Source organism: Mirounga angustirostris, unplaced genomic scaffold (genome assembly GCF_029215605.1).
Source record: "Mirounga angustirostris isolate CCGP_5_RB_7025 unplaced genomic scaffold, mMirAng1.0.hap1 SCAF_10, whole genome shotgun sequence".
Classification (NCBI taxonomy): Eukaryota; Metazoa; Chordata; class Mammalia; order Carnivora; family Phocidae; genus Mirounga; species Mirounga angustirostris.
Window position 1 is genome coordinate 84,001,635 of NW_026991718.1, and position 15,043 is coordinate 84,016,677.

Below are 15,043 nucleotides of genomic sequence, written 5' to 3' on the forward strand. Positions count from 1 at the left end.
CTCTGTTTCTGAGAGCTCTTTATTTATTATGGAGATTAACCTTTTATTTGCAATGAATGTTGCAAATATTCTTTCCTTATTTCTTGTCTTTTTACTTTGCTTGTGGTATTTTTTTATGTAGTCAAATTTATCACCAGGTTATAAAGAAATTTCTCTATATTTCACTTTTTAAATATTTAGATCTTTGATTTATTTGGAATTTATCCTGTTTTCAGATATGAAATAAGGATTAAAACTTTTTTTCCAAATGGCTATCCAGTTATCCTAACAGAATGTATTACGAAGGCCTAACTTGTGTAGAACTACCATATAATCCAGCAATTCCACTTTTCTGTATATATACAAAGGAAAGAAAATCACTATATTGAAGAGACATCAGCACCCTTATTCATTGCTGCATTATTTACGATAGCCAAGACATGGAAACAACCTAAATTTTCATCAAAAGATAAATGGATAAAGAAAATATCTCACACACACACACACACACACACACACACACAGAGGAATATTATTCAGCCTTAAAGAAGGAAATCCTGCCATTGATGATAACATGGATGGACTTGGAAGGCATTGTTAAGTGAAATAAGTCAGGCAGAGAAAGACAAATACTGTATTATCTCACTTACATATGGAATTTAAAAAAACCCAAACTTGTAGAAACAGAGAAGAGATTGGTGGTTGCCAGGCAAGGTTTGGGGTTGGAGGAAATGGGTGTAGGATGTTAAAAGGTACACATTTCCAGTTATAAGACAAATAAATACTGAGGATGTAACATACAGCATGGTGGCCCTTATTAACAATTGTCTATTGCATATTTAAAAGTTACTAAGAGAATAGATCTTAAAAGCTGTCATCACGAGAAAAAAAATTATAATGCTGTAAGATGATAGATGTTAACTAAACTTATTGTGGTAGTCATTTCTCAATATATACATATATCAAATCATTATGTTATACACCTTAAACATATACAATGTATATATCGATTATATCTCAATAAAACTGGGAAAAAATTTTTTTAAAAAAATGGTCTGTCAAGTGGGTACTTGGGTGGCTCAGTCAGTTGGGTGTCCAAATAAGATTTTATTTATTTGAGACAGAGAGAGAGAGCACAAGAGGTGGGGAGGGGCAGAAGGAGAAGGAGAAGCAGACTCCCTGCTGAGCAGGGAGCCCAATGTGGAGCTCGATCCCAGGACCCTGGGATCATGGCCTGAGCTGAAGGCAGACGCTTAATGACTGAGCCACCCAGGCGCCCCGGGATGTCCAACTTTTGGTTTTGGCTCAGGTGGTGATCTCATGGGTCATGGGATCAAGCCCCGAATTAGGCTCCACACTCAGCAGGGAGTCGGCTTGAGATTCTCTCCTTCTGCCCCTCCCCCCACTTGCACGTGCGTGCACTCTCTCTCTTTCTAAAATTAATAAATCTTTTAAAAAAATAAATAAATATGGTCTATCTTTTCTCCAGTAATTGTAGATACCATTTATCACATGGAGAGTTTCCAAGTGTACTTTGGTCCCTTTCTGGACTTTCTGCTTGTTCTCTTGATCTACCTATTCATGTGTAGCATTCTGTTTTAATAATAGAGGCTTTATTCAATGTTTTGGTATCTGATAAGGCTGGTCCCTTGTGGGGAAGTTTTTATTTCTGTGGTGGCTGGGGAATTCCAGTGGCGTTTAGTAGGTAGGGCCCGTGATGTTAGTTACTTCACGAAGCATTGACTATCATGCACAGTGATGAAGGCCCTGGCATCTTCAGACAGTCACTGGGTACCATGCAGATGAAAATCTATTTCTAATGACCTAAAATTGGAAACTAGCTTTGATTCACATATACACACAAGGGGTTTTTTTTTTGGATGGTTTTAATGTATACTGTATATTCCAGATTTTATCATTTTACTTTATCAAGCAACATCAGGATTTCAGGAAAATTCTGTCACTGCTGGTAATGCTGTGTGAAGTGTTGAGTCACCAACACAACACACCTGAATCACCTTGTACCAGGAGTTGCCTTCTTTGGGGGTGTCTTTATTTGGGCGCAAGTATCTGACTACTTCATTATGTTCTTTGCTGTGGTTAAGCACAAACATCTACTATGAAAATACATGTTTTTTTAAATCATAAACTATTTTTCCCTTTATTTCTTCTTTTCATGAATTTTTTGAATTATGTTGATTTTTTAATAAATACATTTATAGCTAGCATATACCCTATAAATTTCATTTCAGAATATTTTGTAAATTAGTTGTTATATGTAAAGAGGGTCTGGAGTCTTATAGGGTTGGGAATCAAACCTAGACCTGAATCCCACATGTTTAGCTGCTCGCCCATGCATACCATGATCACTGCAGGGCCTTTGGGAAAGGCTGGGCGGTTGTTTGCAAACCCATCAGTGGGGCTGGAAGAACGGTTCAGACCCATCTCATATGATGTTGACACAATGATCTCCTTTTTGGTAACAGGAACAATATATTTTTCAGACTGTAGTAAGAGACGTAAGAGATAAGGACAAAATTCATAACCTAATTCCAGTTCCGTCCCAAGGTAAACACTGTTTTCAGTTTGGTGGGTGTTCTCCCAGACTTTTAATATTTTAATAAAATTTCCCATGACTTTGCAAACGTGTGTGTTGTGGGGGTAGTGTATGTTTGCAGAGAGAATGCTGCCTAGAATATGGCTCAAAATGATATTCATTGAGTATCTTTATCTAGAAACTAGATACTAGATACTAAAAATGTGAGCAGAGTATGACCCCTGCCCTCATGGAGCTTATAAGTGGGGCAAAACACCAATATCAGGTAGAAAGCGATGGATCAGAAGATACTAAGATGCACATGCAAAGGGGAGTAGGAGGGAGAGAGATAGCTCAGCCATGGAGGGGTGGCATTCAACCAATGTTAAAAGACAATGTCGGGGGTAATTCTAATTCCTGGAACCTGTGGGTATGACCCTATTTAGAATAGGAGTCTTTTTTTTTTTTTTTTTCAATATGAGCTTTTTTTCTTTTTTTTAGTGTGAGTTCGATGTGGGGCTTGAACTCACGACTCTGAGATCAAGACCTGAGCTGAGATCAAGAGTTGGAGGCTCAACCAACTGAGCCAACCAGAGGCCCCAGGAAAGGAGTCTTAAAGCTGTAATTAAGTTCAGGATCTTAAGCTAAAGAGATCATCCTGGATTATCTGGATGGGCCCGAAGTCCGATGGCAAATGCCCGTATAAGAAACAGAAGACACAGACGCAGAGAAGAAGGCCAAGAGAAGATGCAGCCATTAGCCAAGGAACTGCCAAGGACAGCCAGCAGCCACCAAAAGCTGGAAAAGGCAAGGAAGGACTCCCCACCAGAGCCTCCAGAGCAAGCACAGCCCTGCTGACCCCTTGATTTCAAGTGTTTGGTCTCCAGAACTGTGAGAGAAAAGTTTTCTGTTGGTTTAAGCCACCTAGTGTGGTAATTTTTATAGCAGCTGCAGGAAACTAAAATGGCGAAATTGGGTTTTTTTTGTTTTGCTTTTTAAAATTCTAAAACATACATATCTAGAAAAGTAGATGGGGGCACCCAGGTGGCTCAGTTGGTCGAACTTCCAATTCTTGACGTCGGCTCGGGTCATGATCTCAGGGTCATGATCACAGGCTCCGGCTCTGTGCTCAGTGGGGAGTCTGCCTGAGATTCTCCCTCTGCCTCTGCCTCTCCCTCACTTGCATGTGCTCTCTCTCTAAAATAAATCTTTTTTAAAAAGGAAAAAAAGAAGCGCTTGGGTGGCTCTAGTCGGTTAAGCCACTGCCTTCGGCTCAGGTCATGATCCTGGGGTCCTGGGATCGAGCCCCACATCAGGCTCCCTGCTCAGTGGGGAATCTGCTTCTCCCTCTCCCTCTGCCCCTCCCCTCACTCATTCTTTCTCTTTCATATAAATAAATAAAATCTTAAAAAGAAAAAAAATAGATGAACCATAAATGTACAGTTTAATAAAAAATTGTAATGTGAACACATGCAACCATCATGAAAATCATAACATAGAACATTGCCAGCCCCCAAACCCTACATGCAGCCCTGTCTCCTCCTTACACACCACCTTGGCCCCTCCTGACCTCGGGGTTAATTGTTCCCCACTATCATGTCGAGTTTCATCACTATGTGTGTATTTCCAAGCAATATAATTTTGTTTTCACCTGCTTTTGAATTTATAAAGGAACACACAGCACGTACTTCTTGTCTTCTTTTCTTTCACACTGTGCAATTTGTCATGATGGCTCGTGTGGCCATTTTCATAGTGGCAAAAACACTGCCATGTGGATAAGCTGTAGTTCATGATCCAGTCTACTTTTGCTGAATGTTTGGATTGCTTTCACGTTGGGGCAGTTACATTCGTACACAAGCACCCTGGTGTCCCTGCGCTTGAGCTTCCCTAAGGCATAGACCCAAGAGCAGAGTTTCTATGTTTGCTCATGTTCAATGACTATGAACCATGTTCACGACTTGACTGCTTTCCAAAGTGATAGTTTCCATTATCCTCCCTTTGGTCCACATCTTCATCATCATTGGTATTATTACACTCTAAAACTTTTGCCTATCTAGCAAGTGTCTTGTGGTATCTCATTGTGGCTTAAGTGTACATTTCCCTGGCTACTCAATGAGTTTGAACATTTTTTCATGTTTGTTGAATATTTGAATATTCTCTTTAGTGAAATGCCTAATTACCCATTTTAATAGCATTATTTGCATTTTCCTTATTCACTTGTGGGGGTTCTTCCTATATGCTGAGTACGATTTTGTTGGAGGTGTGTTTCCGAGGAAATAGAGTCTAGAGTGAAGTGTGCCTGTGGGATACTTCTGGGTGAGTGCCCTTAGCATTAGCAACTGTAGGAGATGGAGGAAGTGGAATCAGGCAAAGGGAGAAGTTGGGCTGTGATGTAGTCACAACAAAATTTTCAGCCACTCCCATGGTAGCACTGAGGTCGGGATGGCCTTGCAGAGTTGATAGGAGTTGAGGCAAGGGGGTGGCTGGGTGTTTATACCCATCCATGGACCAATCATTGGATGAAGCTACCACTGGGAAAGTACATGATCTTAGGTAAGGTGGTGTTCTTCAATTAAGGAGGAGTCCCTGAGCGTCTCAGCTGGGAGCTGTCAGCTGTAGATATTTCCAGCAACCAGGAGAATGAGTTCTTCTGTGCTGAGACTGAGATGGGGTTGGGGAATCCACGGGGTGTACCATAGCATCAGAACACTATAGGGCCCTTTATCAGTTATATATGTTGAAACGTTCTTTTCCTATTCTGTATCTGATCTTATTACTCTCTAATGGTGTTGCTATGGGCTGAATTGTGTCTATGTTTTTCCCTTTGAAAAACTATTCATCTGCATGTGGTAAGTGGTAGTACAGCCAGTCCTTGGATCCAGGTCTCTCTGTCCCCTGAGCTGATGCATATAGCCATGACATTATACTTCCTACCGGCTCCTTCTATTCTCTGGCTGAACATGAAAGTCCCTTGTCATTCAACTGTTATTAAAGTTGTTAAATGTTTTCCTGCATCTGTATTTGTATTGTGCTATGGGATGAATCGTAACCCCCCAAAATTTATATTTTCAATTCCTAAAGCTCAGTACCTTAGAATGTGACTGTGTTTGGAGATAGTGATTAAGTTAAAGAAGTGATTAAGTTAAAATCAGGTCATAAGCTAATACAATATGACTGGTGTCCTTATAAGAAGAGGAAATGGAGCAACCTGAGTGTTCATCGTAGGTGAATGGATAAAGAAGTGTGATACAATGTTAATGAAATAAGTCAGAGAAAGACAAATGCTGTGTGATTTCACTTGTAACTGGAATCTAAAAAACAAAACAAATGAATAAACAAAACAAAACAGAAACAGACTCACAGATACAGAAGAGAATTTGGTGGTGGCCACATTGCAGGGAGGGATGATTGAAGTAGGGGGGAGGGGATTAAAAGGTACAAACTTCCAGTTGTAATATGAAAAATAAGACCCAGGGATACAATGTACAGCCTAGGGAATATAGTTAATAATATATAACAACTTTGGGGGCACCTGGGTAGCTCAGTCATTAAGCGTCCGCCCTCGGCTCAGGTCATGATCCCAGGGTCCTGGGATCGAGCCTCACATGGGGCTCCCTGCTTGGCGGGAAGCCTGCTTCTCCCTCTCCCACTCCCCCTGCTTGTGTTCCCTCTCTCGTTGTGTCTCTTTCTGTCAAATAAATAAATAAAATCTTTTAAAAAAATAATATATAACAACTTTGTATGGTGGCAGATGGTAGCTAACTTTATTGTGATGATCACTATGTAATGTGTGTATCAAATCACTGTGTTGTACACTTGAAACTAATATAATGCTGTGTGTCAACTACTCTTCAGTAAGAAAAAAATCTGAAAAAGAGATCAGGATATAGGCATGTTCAGAGAAAAGGCCATGTGAAAACACAACGAGAAGAGAACCATCAACAAGCGAAGGAGAGAGATCTCAGAAGAAATGGATTCCACTGACAACTTGACCTTGGACTTCTAGCCTGCAGAATTATGAGAAAATAAATTTCTGTTGTGTAAGATGCCCTGTCTGTGGTACTTTGTTAGGGCAGCCTGAGAAAACTAATATAGGTATCTTTTTAAAAATAAACATAAGTTCATGATCTAATGTAATTGGAGTAATTGGACATACCAATTTGCTCCTTTATGCTTCCTGTATTTTATTTAAAAGACTGTTACCTCCCCTGAGTTTAAGAAGATACTACTCTATGTTGTTTTCTAAAAGCTTTGGTTTTGTAGGAAGAGGAGGGAATTCAGGGTTGCGGGTTGGAGGGACAATAAAAGAAGAGTATGCCAGGGAATGGAGTAGACACAGAAAAGAGAACAGGAAAAATTTCTTGTATGAGTTTACTGCCCCTGCTGTAACAAATTACCACTAACTTTATAGATTAAAACAATACAAATTTATTATCTTAGTGTTCTGGACGTCAGATGTCTCAAATGGGTCTCCATGAGCTAAAATCCAGGTGCTGGCAAGGCCAAGTTCCTTCCAGAGGAGGATATGTTTCTTTGCTTTAGAAGCTTCTAGAAGCCACCTGCATTTCTTGACTTATAGGCCCTTCCTCCATCTTCAGGGCATCAGGGTCAGACTGAGTCCTTTTCATGCTGCCTCTCTCTGGTTCTCTCTTCTGCCTCCCCCTTTCATTTATAAAGACCCTTATGATTACGTGGGGCCCAACCACATATCCAGGATAATGTCTCCCGCTCACAGTCAACTGATTAGCAACCTGAATTTCATCTGCAACCTTAATACCACTTTGCCAGGTAACCTAATATTTTCACAGGTTCTGAGTTAGGATGTGGACATCTTTAGAAGCCATTATTCTGCCTACCTACCATAGTTTCCTATATTATATCAGCTAACTACTATTGCTTCCTTTCTTGTGACCACCTCAGAGGATCCAGGACACTTGTCCAGACGAAAGCTTCAATGTTCTCTACGGATCCAAGAAGGTTTTCTGCTCATCAGCATTCCTGATGAGGCCTGAGATTCTGCAGTTCTTTACAACCGGCCTTGGAAGAAAAATGGCACCATCATCAAGGCTCCGAGACTCTTTTTGCCTGAACCAGTATCTAGCAGCAGCAAGCAGGTTTTATGTCCATCCCTGGGAAGAATGATCCCAAAGCAGAGAGCTCATGTTTCCTCACCTGGAAGCTAAGTTATTCTTTTCGCCAACTCAAATCATTCAGATTATAAATCTGTGAGTGCACACTTGGGACCGAACACCTTATAACCAGTGAAGTGAATCAAAGATTGGAGGGTAGGTGGGAAACAGAAATAATTATGATTGTAAATGAAAATGGGATTACTCTTTACTTTCTACAATTGCAACTTGGCTGTGTTCCTGGCTCAGAATAAATAAGACTTTCTACATTCTTCTACAAGGTAAAAAGCAGAGTGTAAAAATATATGAAGAGATAGATGTATGTTCCCTCCTGCCCTTTGTCAACATGAACAGCATGGAGGATTCCCCTCTGGTGCCATTCATCTCATTTCCCATACTAGGCTGTTCTGTCAGTAAGTGGCAGGTGCACTCCTAAGGCCCCAGATGCTCTGGCAGTGCCCTGGGGCCTGTGAAGTTCGGGAACCCCAGGAGCACATAGCATATGGCTTCACTGAACATGTGGAGTAGAAAGAGAGTCCCTTGGTGAAGGTTGATTCATGGAGCTCAAACGGTATTCATAATAGTGCTCCATTAAGGTTTTCTTACCTGGAGCTGTATTTCTAGATGTCTGGTTTCCTTTTATTGTTTTTCTTTTTGGGGTGTGGGGTGGGGTTGGGGGAGGAGGACACTCTGGCTGGGGAAGATCTTTCTTACTTGTTCAATTGTGTTCGCTCTCTCTCTTTCTCTTTCTCTACCACCTCTGGCTATAAATTAGATCTAAATCATTTTTAATCTGGCCTTTAACTTTGTGATAAACCACCAGTCACTGCTTTGAATTCTGAAATCAGAAATACTGAGCATATGTTCCCCCAGGCACCAAGGGAGAAGTATTTTCTTGTTCACAGAGATGTCATCTTTTTTTCTCTGCAAAATTCTGCCCTGGAGCAGACCTCATCTCTGGGCCTGAATAGAAATGTGACTAGAAAATAATAATGTGGTAGACTTTTTTTTTTTTTTTAAGCTGGTGAATATTGTGTCCTTCAGAATGTCTCCTAAGCATTTATTCTAGTTAACTCCTTTCAGGAAATTAGCTTTAGATCCCACCTCACATTTTGGTTAATTTGTATAATTCCCAGTATTAACAAATGGTTATCCTTGAGGAGTATTGTATTTTTTGGAACCAAAGTCAGATTCTTCAGAGCCCCATGAGAAAGGCGGTGATCAAGTAAGATAGTGCCATATTTGATTAATAATGAAGATATTACTCCAGTGACTTTTAAAGGAGGCCACACCCTGTGGGGGCAGATCTGAATCATGGGGGGAAGGATGCATATACATTTACATACAATGTTATAATTTTATATTTGAAAAATGGAAAACCACTTATTTGAAACCTTAAATAATAATAAAGATGTGAGATCTTTTAGGTTTGTACAATGGGGAATAAAGTTATACATTTTTAAGAAATCACTTTTAGGGGTGCCTGGGTGGCTCAGTCATTAAGCGTCTGCCTTTGGCTCAGGTCATGATCCCAGGGCCCTGGGATCAAGCCCCGTGTCGGGCTCCCTGCTCAGGGGGAAGTCTTCTTCCTTTCCCACTCCCCTGCTTGTGTTCCCTCTCTCGCTGTTTCTCTCCCTGTCAAATAAATAAATAAAATCTTAAAAAAAAAAAGAAATCACTTTTAAATAATGGAGGAAATGTTCAAGTGTACCTAGGAAATGAGCTGTGAGCATGAGTTCCCTCAACATCTCAAGGTCATGGCAGCAGTAGCTTAATGGTGTAACTCGCCCTACTTTGAAGGCCCACCAGAAGTACAAGTGAGGTGCACAGTAAATGCCGGCCATCCTGGCACACTCGGGGCTGGTCAGGGCACACCAAAGCAACAGGCTTACTTCTACAGGGAATTTTAATGGGGTTCATTAGCCAATCCGAGAGCCCCTGGAGAAGGTCCTTCTGCAGGGGAGAGGAAGCTGGAAACCATTTAATCTGGGGAAAAACTGAAGAAATTGACATTCTTTGTAGTCTGGAGAGGAAGCTACAGGGATATTTGACAGCTACCTTCACCCATTGGACAGTGTTAACATGAAGAAAAACATTCTGACTTATTCTATGATCTTCGGGGGTATTTTCTTTTCCTTTCCTTTCTTTTCTTTTCTTTTCTTTCTCTCTTCCTTTCTTTTCTCTTTCTTTCTTTCTCTCTCTTCCTTCCTTCCTTCTTTCCTCCCTTCCTCCCTCCCTCCCTGCCTTCCTTCCCTTTAACCTAACTTATTTCAAAAAAGATTTTAGGCAACTTACAAGGATTTATAGGATGAAACAAGAAAAAATGAAATTTCAACATCTAGGTGATAAAATTAGGATATTCAGGGAATAACGTTTGGAAAAATATATAAAAGTGTGATTAGTACACAAGGTGTGTTGTGAAGTAAGCCAAAAACTAAGCTGTAATATTTTAAGGCAGTAGAACTAAGCCAATGAATTAAAGAACGGTGGACTTGCAAAAACACATATTTCCAAATGATTGTTATCCAGGAACGGGATGGGTCACCTTGGGTGTGCTGGAAGATGACAGAACCAGGCCTTGACTCCCCACCATTGCCCATATTGTGGAAGGGATCCCATACTGGAAGGGAAGAGCAGCTGGATTCATTTAACTCAAGTTCCACAAAAATGGTTTGTTTAGGAATTGATCTCAATACTCTATACTTTGTGATGCTTTCATAGCCAAGGACAAGTTTGCCACACGTAGGTTACCTGAGTGGTCTCTGAAACAGGAAAGATTATTGTAGTCCTCAAAGTACCTCCCCAATTCCTTCCCAATGCCTGCAACCCCAAAGCCAAGTACTAGCTCCCTAATGGGAGAGAAGGCTGAAGACAGAAGACCTGGGGGTTTGCAGCACACCTTAAAAAATTACATCAACTTGTAAATCACACGGAGCTTTTCCAAAGAGCAGAAGCCACAGGAAATGGAAAAAGCAGTAGAAGAAGTAACTTTCAGGGCTGCTCCACTGAATTCCCATGCCATCGGGAGAGCGTTCATGTTTTCACATGAGAAAATATGTGTTCAGTGTTTTGATAGATCAAGGTATAACCTCCATGGATCACTAGACGTTACTGGCATTTCTTTGGTTAGTGTACTATCTAGGAAGGCTAATCTGGTCATAAACAACTTCCAAATCTATGTAGCTTAATACAAGTATTTTTGCTCACGTTGCAGACAAGTAAGCAGACACAGCTCTCCTTACAGGAGTGACATGAATATAGGTGCCTTCCATCTTCTTGAGCCACCATCTTCCTTTGGCCTCCAAGTTTGCTACACAAGAGGAAAGAGGGCATTGAGGATTGTGGGTGGCCTCATCTCTGTTCACACCTTTGTCAACCATTTCCTATCATAAAGGAATTATTATCTCACCAGCTGGGTCTAGACTTCTTAGAGAAGCAGCTTTCCTGATTAACCACTAGGAGAAGGTAAGACATGGAGGACATAGGTATGGGCAGGAGACTGGTAGCTCAGTTGCCCTGCTTGAGGCAGTGATAGAAATTTAGCTTTGCTTCTGAAAGGGAAGGCCTGGTGAAAGAAGCCAATCAGATCTGGTGAGCCTGGGACTTCTTCAGGGTTGGGTGTGGGTGACTGACTGGTGAGCAGTACCCAGTGGAGCTTCCCGAGGAATTTGAGAACATGAATGTCTCATGTTCAATTGAAATTTGCTTGTCTACGCTGACATGATATAAGCAATCTTCCATCTCTTCCAAATCTTCAGCAGGGTTTATATACACAAAATTACCAGCATCCGGCAGGGTTCCAAGATGTAAGCAACAGAAACACCTCTCGGCTAGATGAGAAACAAATCAATTGAGGGAAGGATATTACCTTTCTCAGAGAATCCCTGGGAGCCAGAGAACTAGATGGAGGTCATATAGTAAAGGGTTATGTCCCATATCACCCCTCGGAATGGTCTCCATGGAAATCACACTGCAGACATATCTGGGCACAGACACAAACACTTCTGAGATGGGCCACAGGACACTGCCTTGGGACCCTGCCACTACTCTCCCTGAAATCTGTAGATAGCTGTCACCACCTTAGCTAGCATCTTTAGCTTCAGATTCAGGGTCTTGTGTGAGTTCATCTGGGATGCTTGCTTGGGCCCAGCTACAGAGTTTGGCAAAACAAATGACCTTCAAAAGGTGTGGGAAGTCTCAGATATAGGAAGGCTGGACCAAAATGAATGACAGACGTCCACTGTATGCTCTGTTTGGAAAGTGAGGTAGATGCTGTCTTTTTTTGACTGGATCTGTGGAGAACAAAGATGTGGGATCTTACAGTGTATGAAATGAGGAAGGAGGAGTAAATCCTCACATTGCCCACCACCCGCTTTTCTTGCAGAAATTGTGGGGAGGGTGTGGACATCCATGGATTGTAGAGTTAGGGATTCAACACACTCTAACCCAGATCTCATGGGTAGATGAGCCCCAGGTGTTGTTATATGATCAGGCTCTTCTATACCAAAATGCCTTAAATTTTCCTTTTGAAAATGAAGAAAACTGCCTATTAAGGGAAAATTATTCCAAGCCATAGTTTGATAGGTGGCATGCTCTCTGGTCTCTGGATCAGAGGCTAGCCTAACTGGTTGTGTGTCTATAGGCAAGCCACTTAACCTCTCTGGTCTTCTATTAAATGAAGGATTCTGGAAGTGTTGGTATAATATTTTGTACTCAGCATTCACAGTTTAGTCCATTTGTTTTAGGGAAAATTTCCCTCCATACTTTATTGAGCTACAATTTACATAAAGTACAAAAATATAAAGCATAGAGCTTAATGACTATCTTATTTTGGGCTGCTCTAACAAAAATGCCATAGACTGGGTGGCTTAAACAGCACACACTTATTTCTCACCCTTCTGGAGACCAGGAAGTCCAATATCAAGGCACTAGCAGATTTGATGTCTGGTGAGAGCCAGTTCCTGGTTCATAGACGGCCATCTTCTTGCTGTGTCTTCCCATGGCAGCAAGTAGAGAGCAAGAAGCAAGTTCTCGTGTCTCCTCTTATAAGGGCACTAATTCCTTCCAGGAGGGCCCCATTCTCATAACCTAATCATGTCCATACTTCCTCATCCCATTACATTGGGAGTTAGGATTTTGCTTTATGAATTTTGGAGGGACACAAACCTTCAGTCCTTACAATGACCTTTACATATAAACACACACACCCCATTACTCTGATCAAGAGGTATGAACTGTTTCCTACCTCTGTGCTTTTTCCAGTCAATGTCCCCCCACAACTTAGCTATTATTCTGACTTGCATCACCATAATTTAGCTTTGCCTGTTCTTGAACATATAAAATAGAATCATACTGTGTAGTTTTTTATGTCTGGTGTCTTTCATACAACATGATATATTGAGAATCATCTATGTCATTTTAGGTAAATTTTAAAAACTGGCATTGATCACTTTGGAACAGAAAAAAATATCATTGGCTTCTAAAATAGATATATGGGGGTGCCTGGGTGGCTCAGTCGTTAAGTGTCTGCCTTCGGCTCAGGTCATGATCCCAGGGCTCTGGGATCAAGCCCCGCATCGGGCTCCCTGCTTGGCGGGAAGCCTGCTTCTTCCTCTCCCACTCCCCCTGCTTGTGTTCCTGCTCTCACTATCTCTCTCTCTCTGTCAAATAAATAAATAAAATCTTAAAAATAAATAAATAAATAAATAAATAAATAAATAATAAAATAGATATGTGGTGTACACCAGAGAATGGGGAGATTTTTTTAGGTTGGCAGAGGGGACAACGATGTCTCCTCAGAGATCTGTGATCTTAGTGGAAGCTGCAGACTGTAATTCCAGTGCTGATTCCAGACTTCCAAAGATTTTATTGACAAAAACAGTAAGGAAAGAAAGGAGGATGGAGAGGAAAGAGGGTGGGGAAGAGAGGGGCAGGCAAGAGAAAAGGCAGGGGCAGCTGGCTAGCTGCAGAAGTTTGCTCTTCCTCTCACTTTCTGGCATATAATGTTCCCTCAGAGATGAAGCACAGTTGTGTAAACAGATCTGTGCCTGGAATGTGAGGAAGGAGGGAGGAGAGCCAAGTAAGGCAGAGATTTCTGGAAAACAGGAAGAACTTGCCTGAAATAGAATAGCTCATGCCTTCACGATGGAGCTTCTTGAGAACTCATCAAGCATAAGGGAAAATCAGACCCAGTGCACACAGCATGACTGGCGTCATGCCATTTGCACATCTGTGATGTCACTGTCCCTTGTCCTGGTCCCCCTTGTTCAACAACAGTGCAGCGGTAGGCCACTGGCAGAGCCAGACAGGCTGAGGACCGGACGGCTTCCGGGATTGTTAGCCAGCGACGGGAGAGTAGCTGGCATCGAGAGAGCATTGCAATTGTGAAGTATTTCATGAGAGATGGAGGATGGACTTTCTACTTCTTGGTTCTTTGTTCATGAATGACTGGTCCCTATACACGGGGAAAATTCCATTCTTCAACATTGCCTTCTCGTGTAACAGATTTTTGCCTTTTTACCTATATTTTTCTTGACTTTACATACCTTAAGGAGGGATTTAAAACTCTATTTTTTGCCCTGACCAAAGGGGGTCCTGTGTTCCACTCCATTCTCTGGTCATTTTGTTTTCCCCTGATCTAGATTCAGAGCCCCACTTAAACAAGCCAGTGCTTCTGTTTCCATACTAACCAATTCCCCTGAACTTGAATTCCCTTAAACAAATTCTCAAAACTAACAGGGACAGCTGACGAACTCGGCAAAATGGTACAGTAACTTTGGAAGACAGTCTGACAGTTTCTACAAAGTTAAACATACTCTTACTATATGATCCAGCAATTGCACCCCTGGGTATTTACCCTACTGATTTGAAAACTTACAGTTACTCAAAACTCTGTACACAAATGCTTACCACAGGTTTGTTCATAATTGTTGAAACCTGGAAGCAAGCAAGATGTCCTTTAATGGGTGAATGGATAAACAAACAGTGGCACACCCAGACAATGGAATATCAATCAGAGATTAAAGGGGAATGGGTGATGAATCTTAATTGCATTATGCTAAGTAAAAGAGCAGTCTGAAAAGCGTATATACTCTATGGGTCCATTCATGTGACATTCTGGTAAAGGAAAAACTATAGAGATGGAAAACAGATCAGCAATTGCCAGGGGCTCAGGAAGGAGGAGGAATGAATAGGAGAAGCACACAGGAGAAGCACACGTTAGGGCTGTGAAACTATTTTGCATGAAACTGTATGGGTAGAGACATGCCACAATGAATTGATCAAAACCCATAGGGCCTTATAGCACAAAGAGTAAACCTAAATGTATGTAGGTTATAAGGAATCAATCAGGAGGTCAGAGGATTGCAGGATACAGTGCAGATTGAGAGAAGAATCTAAC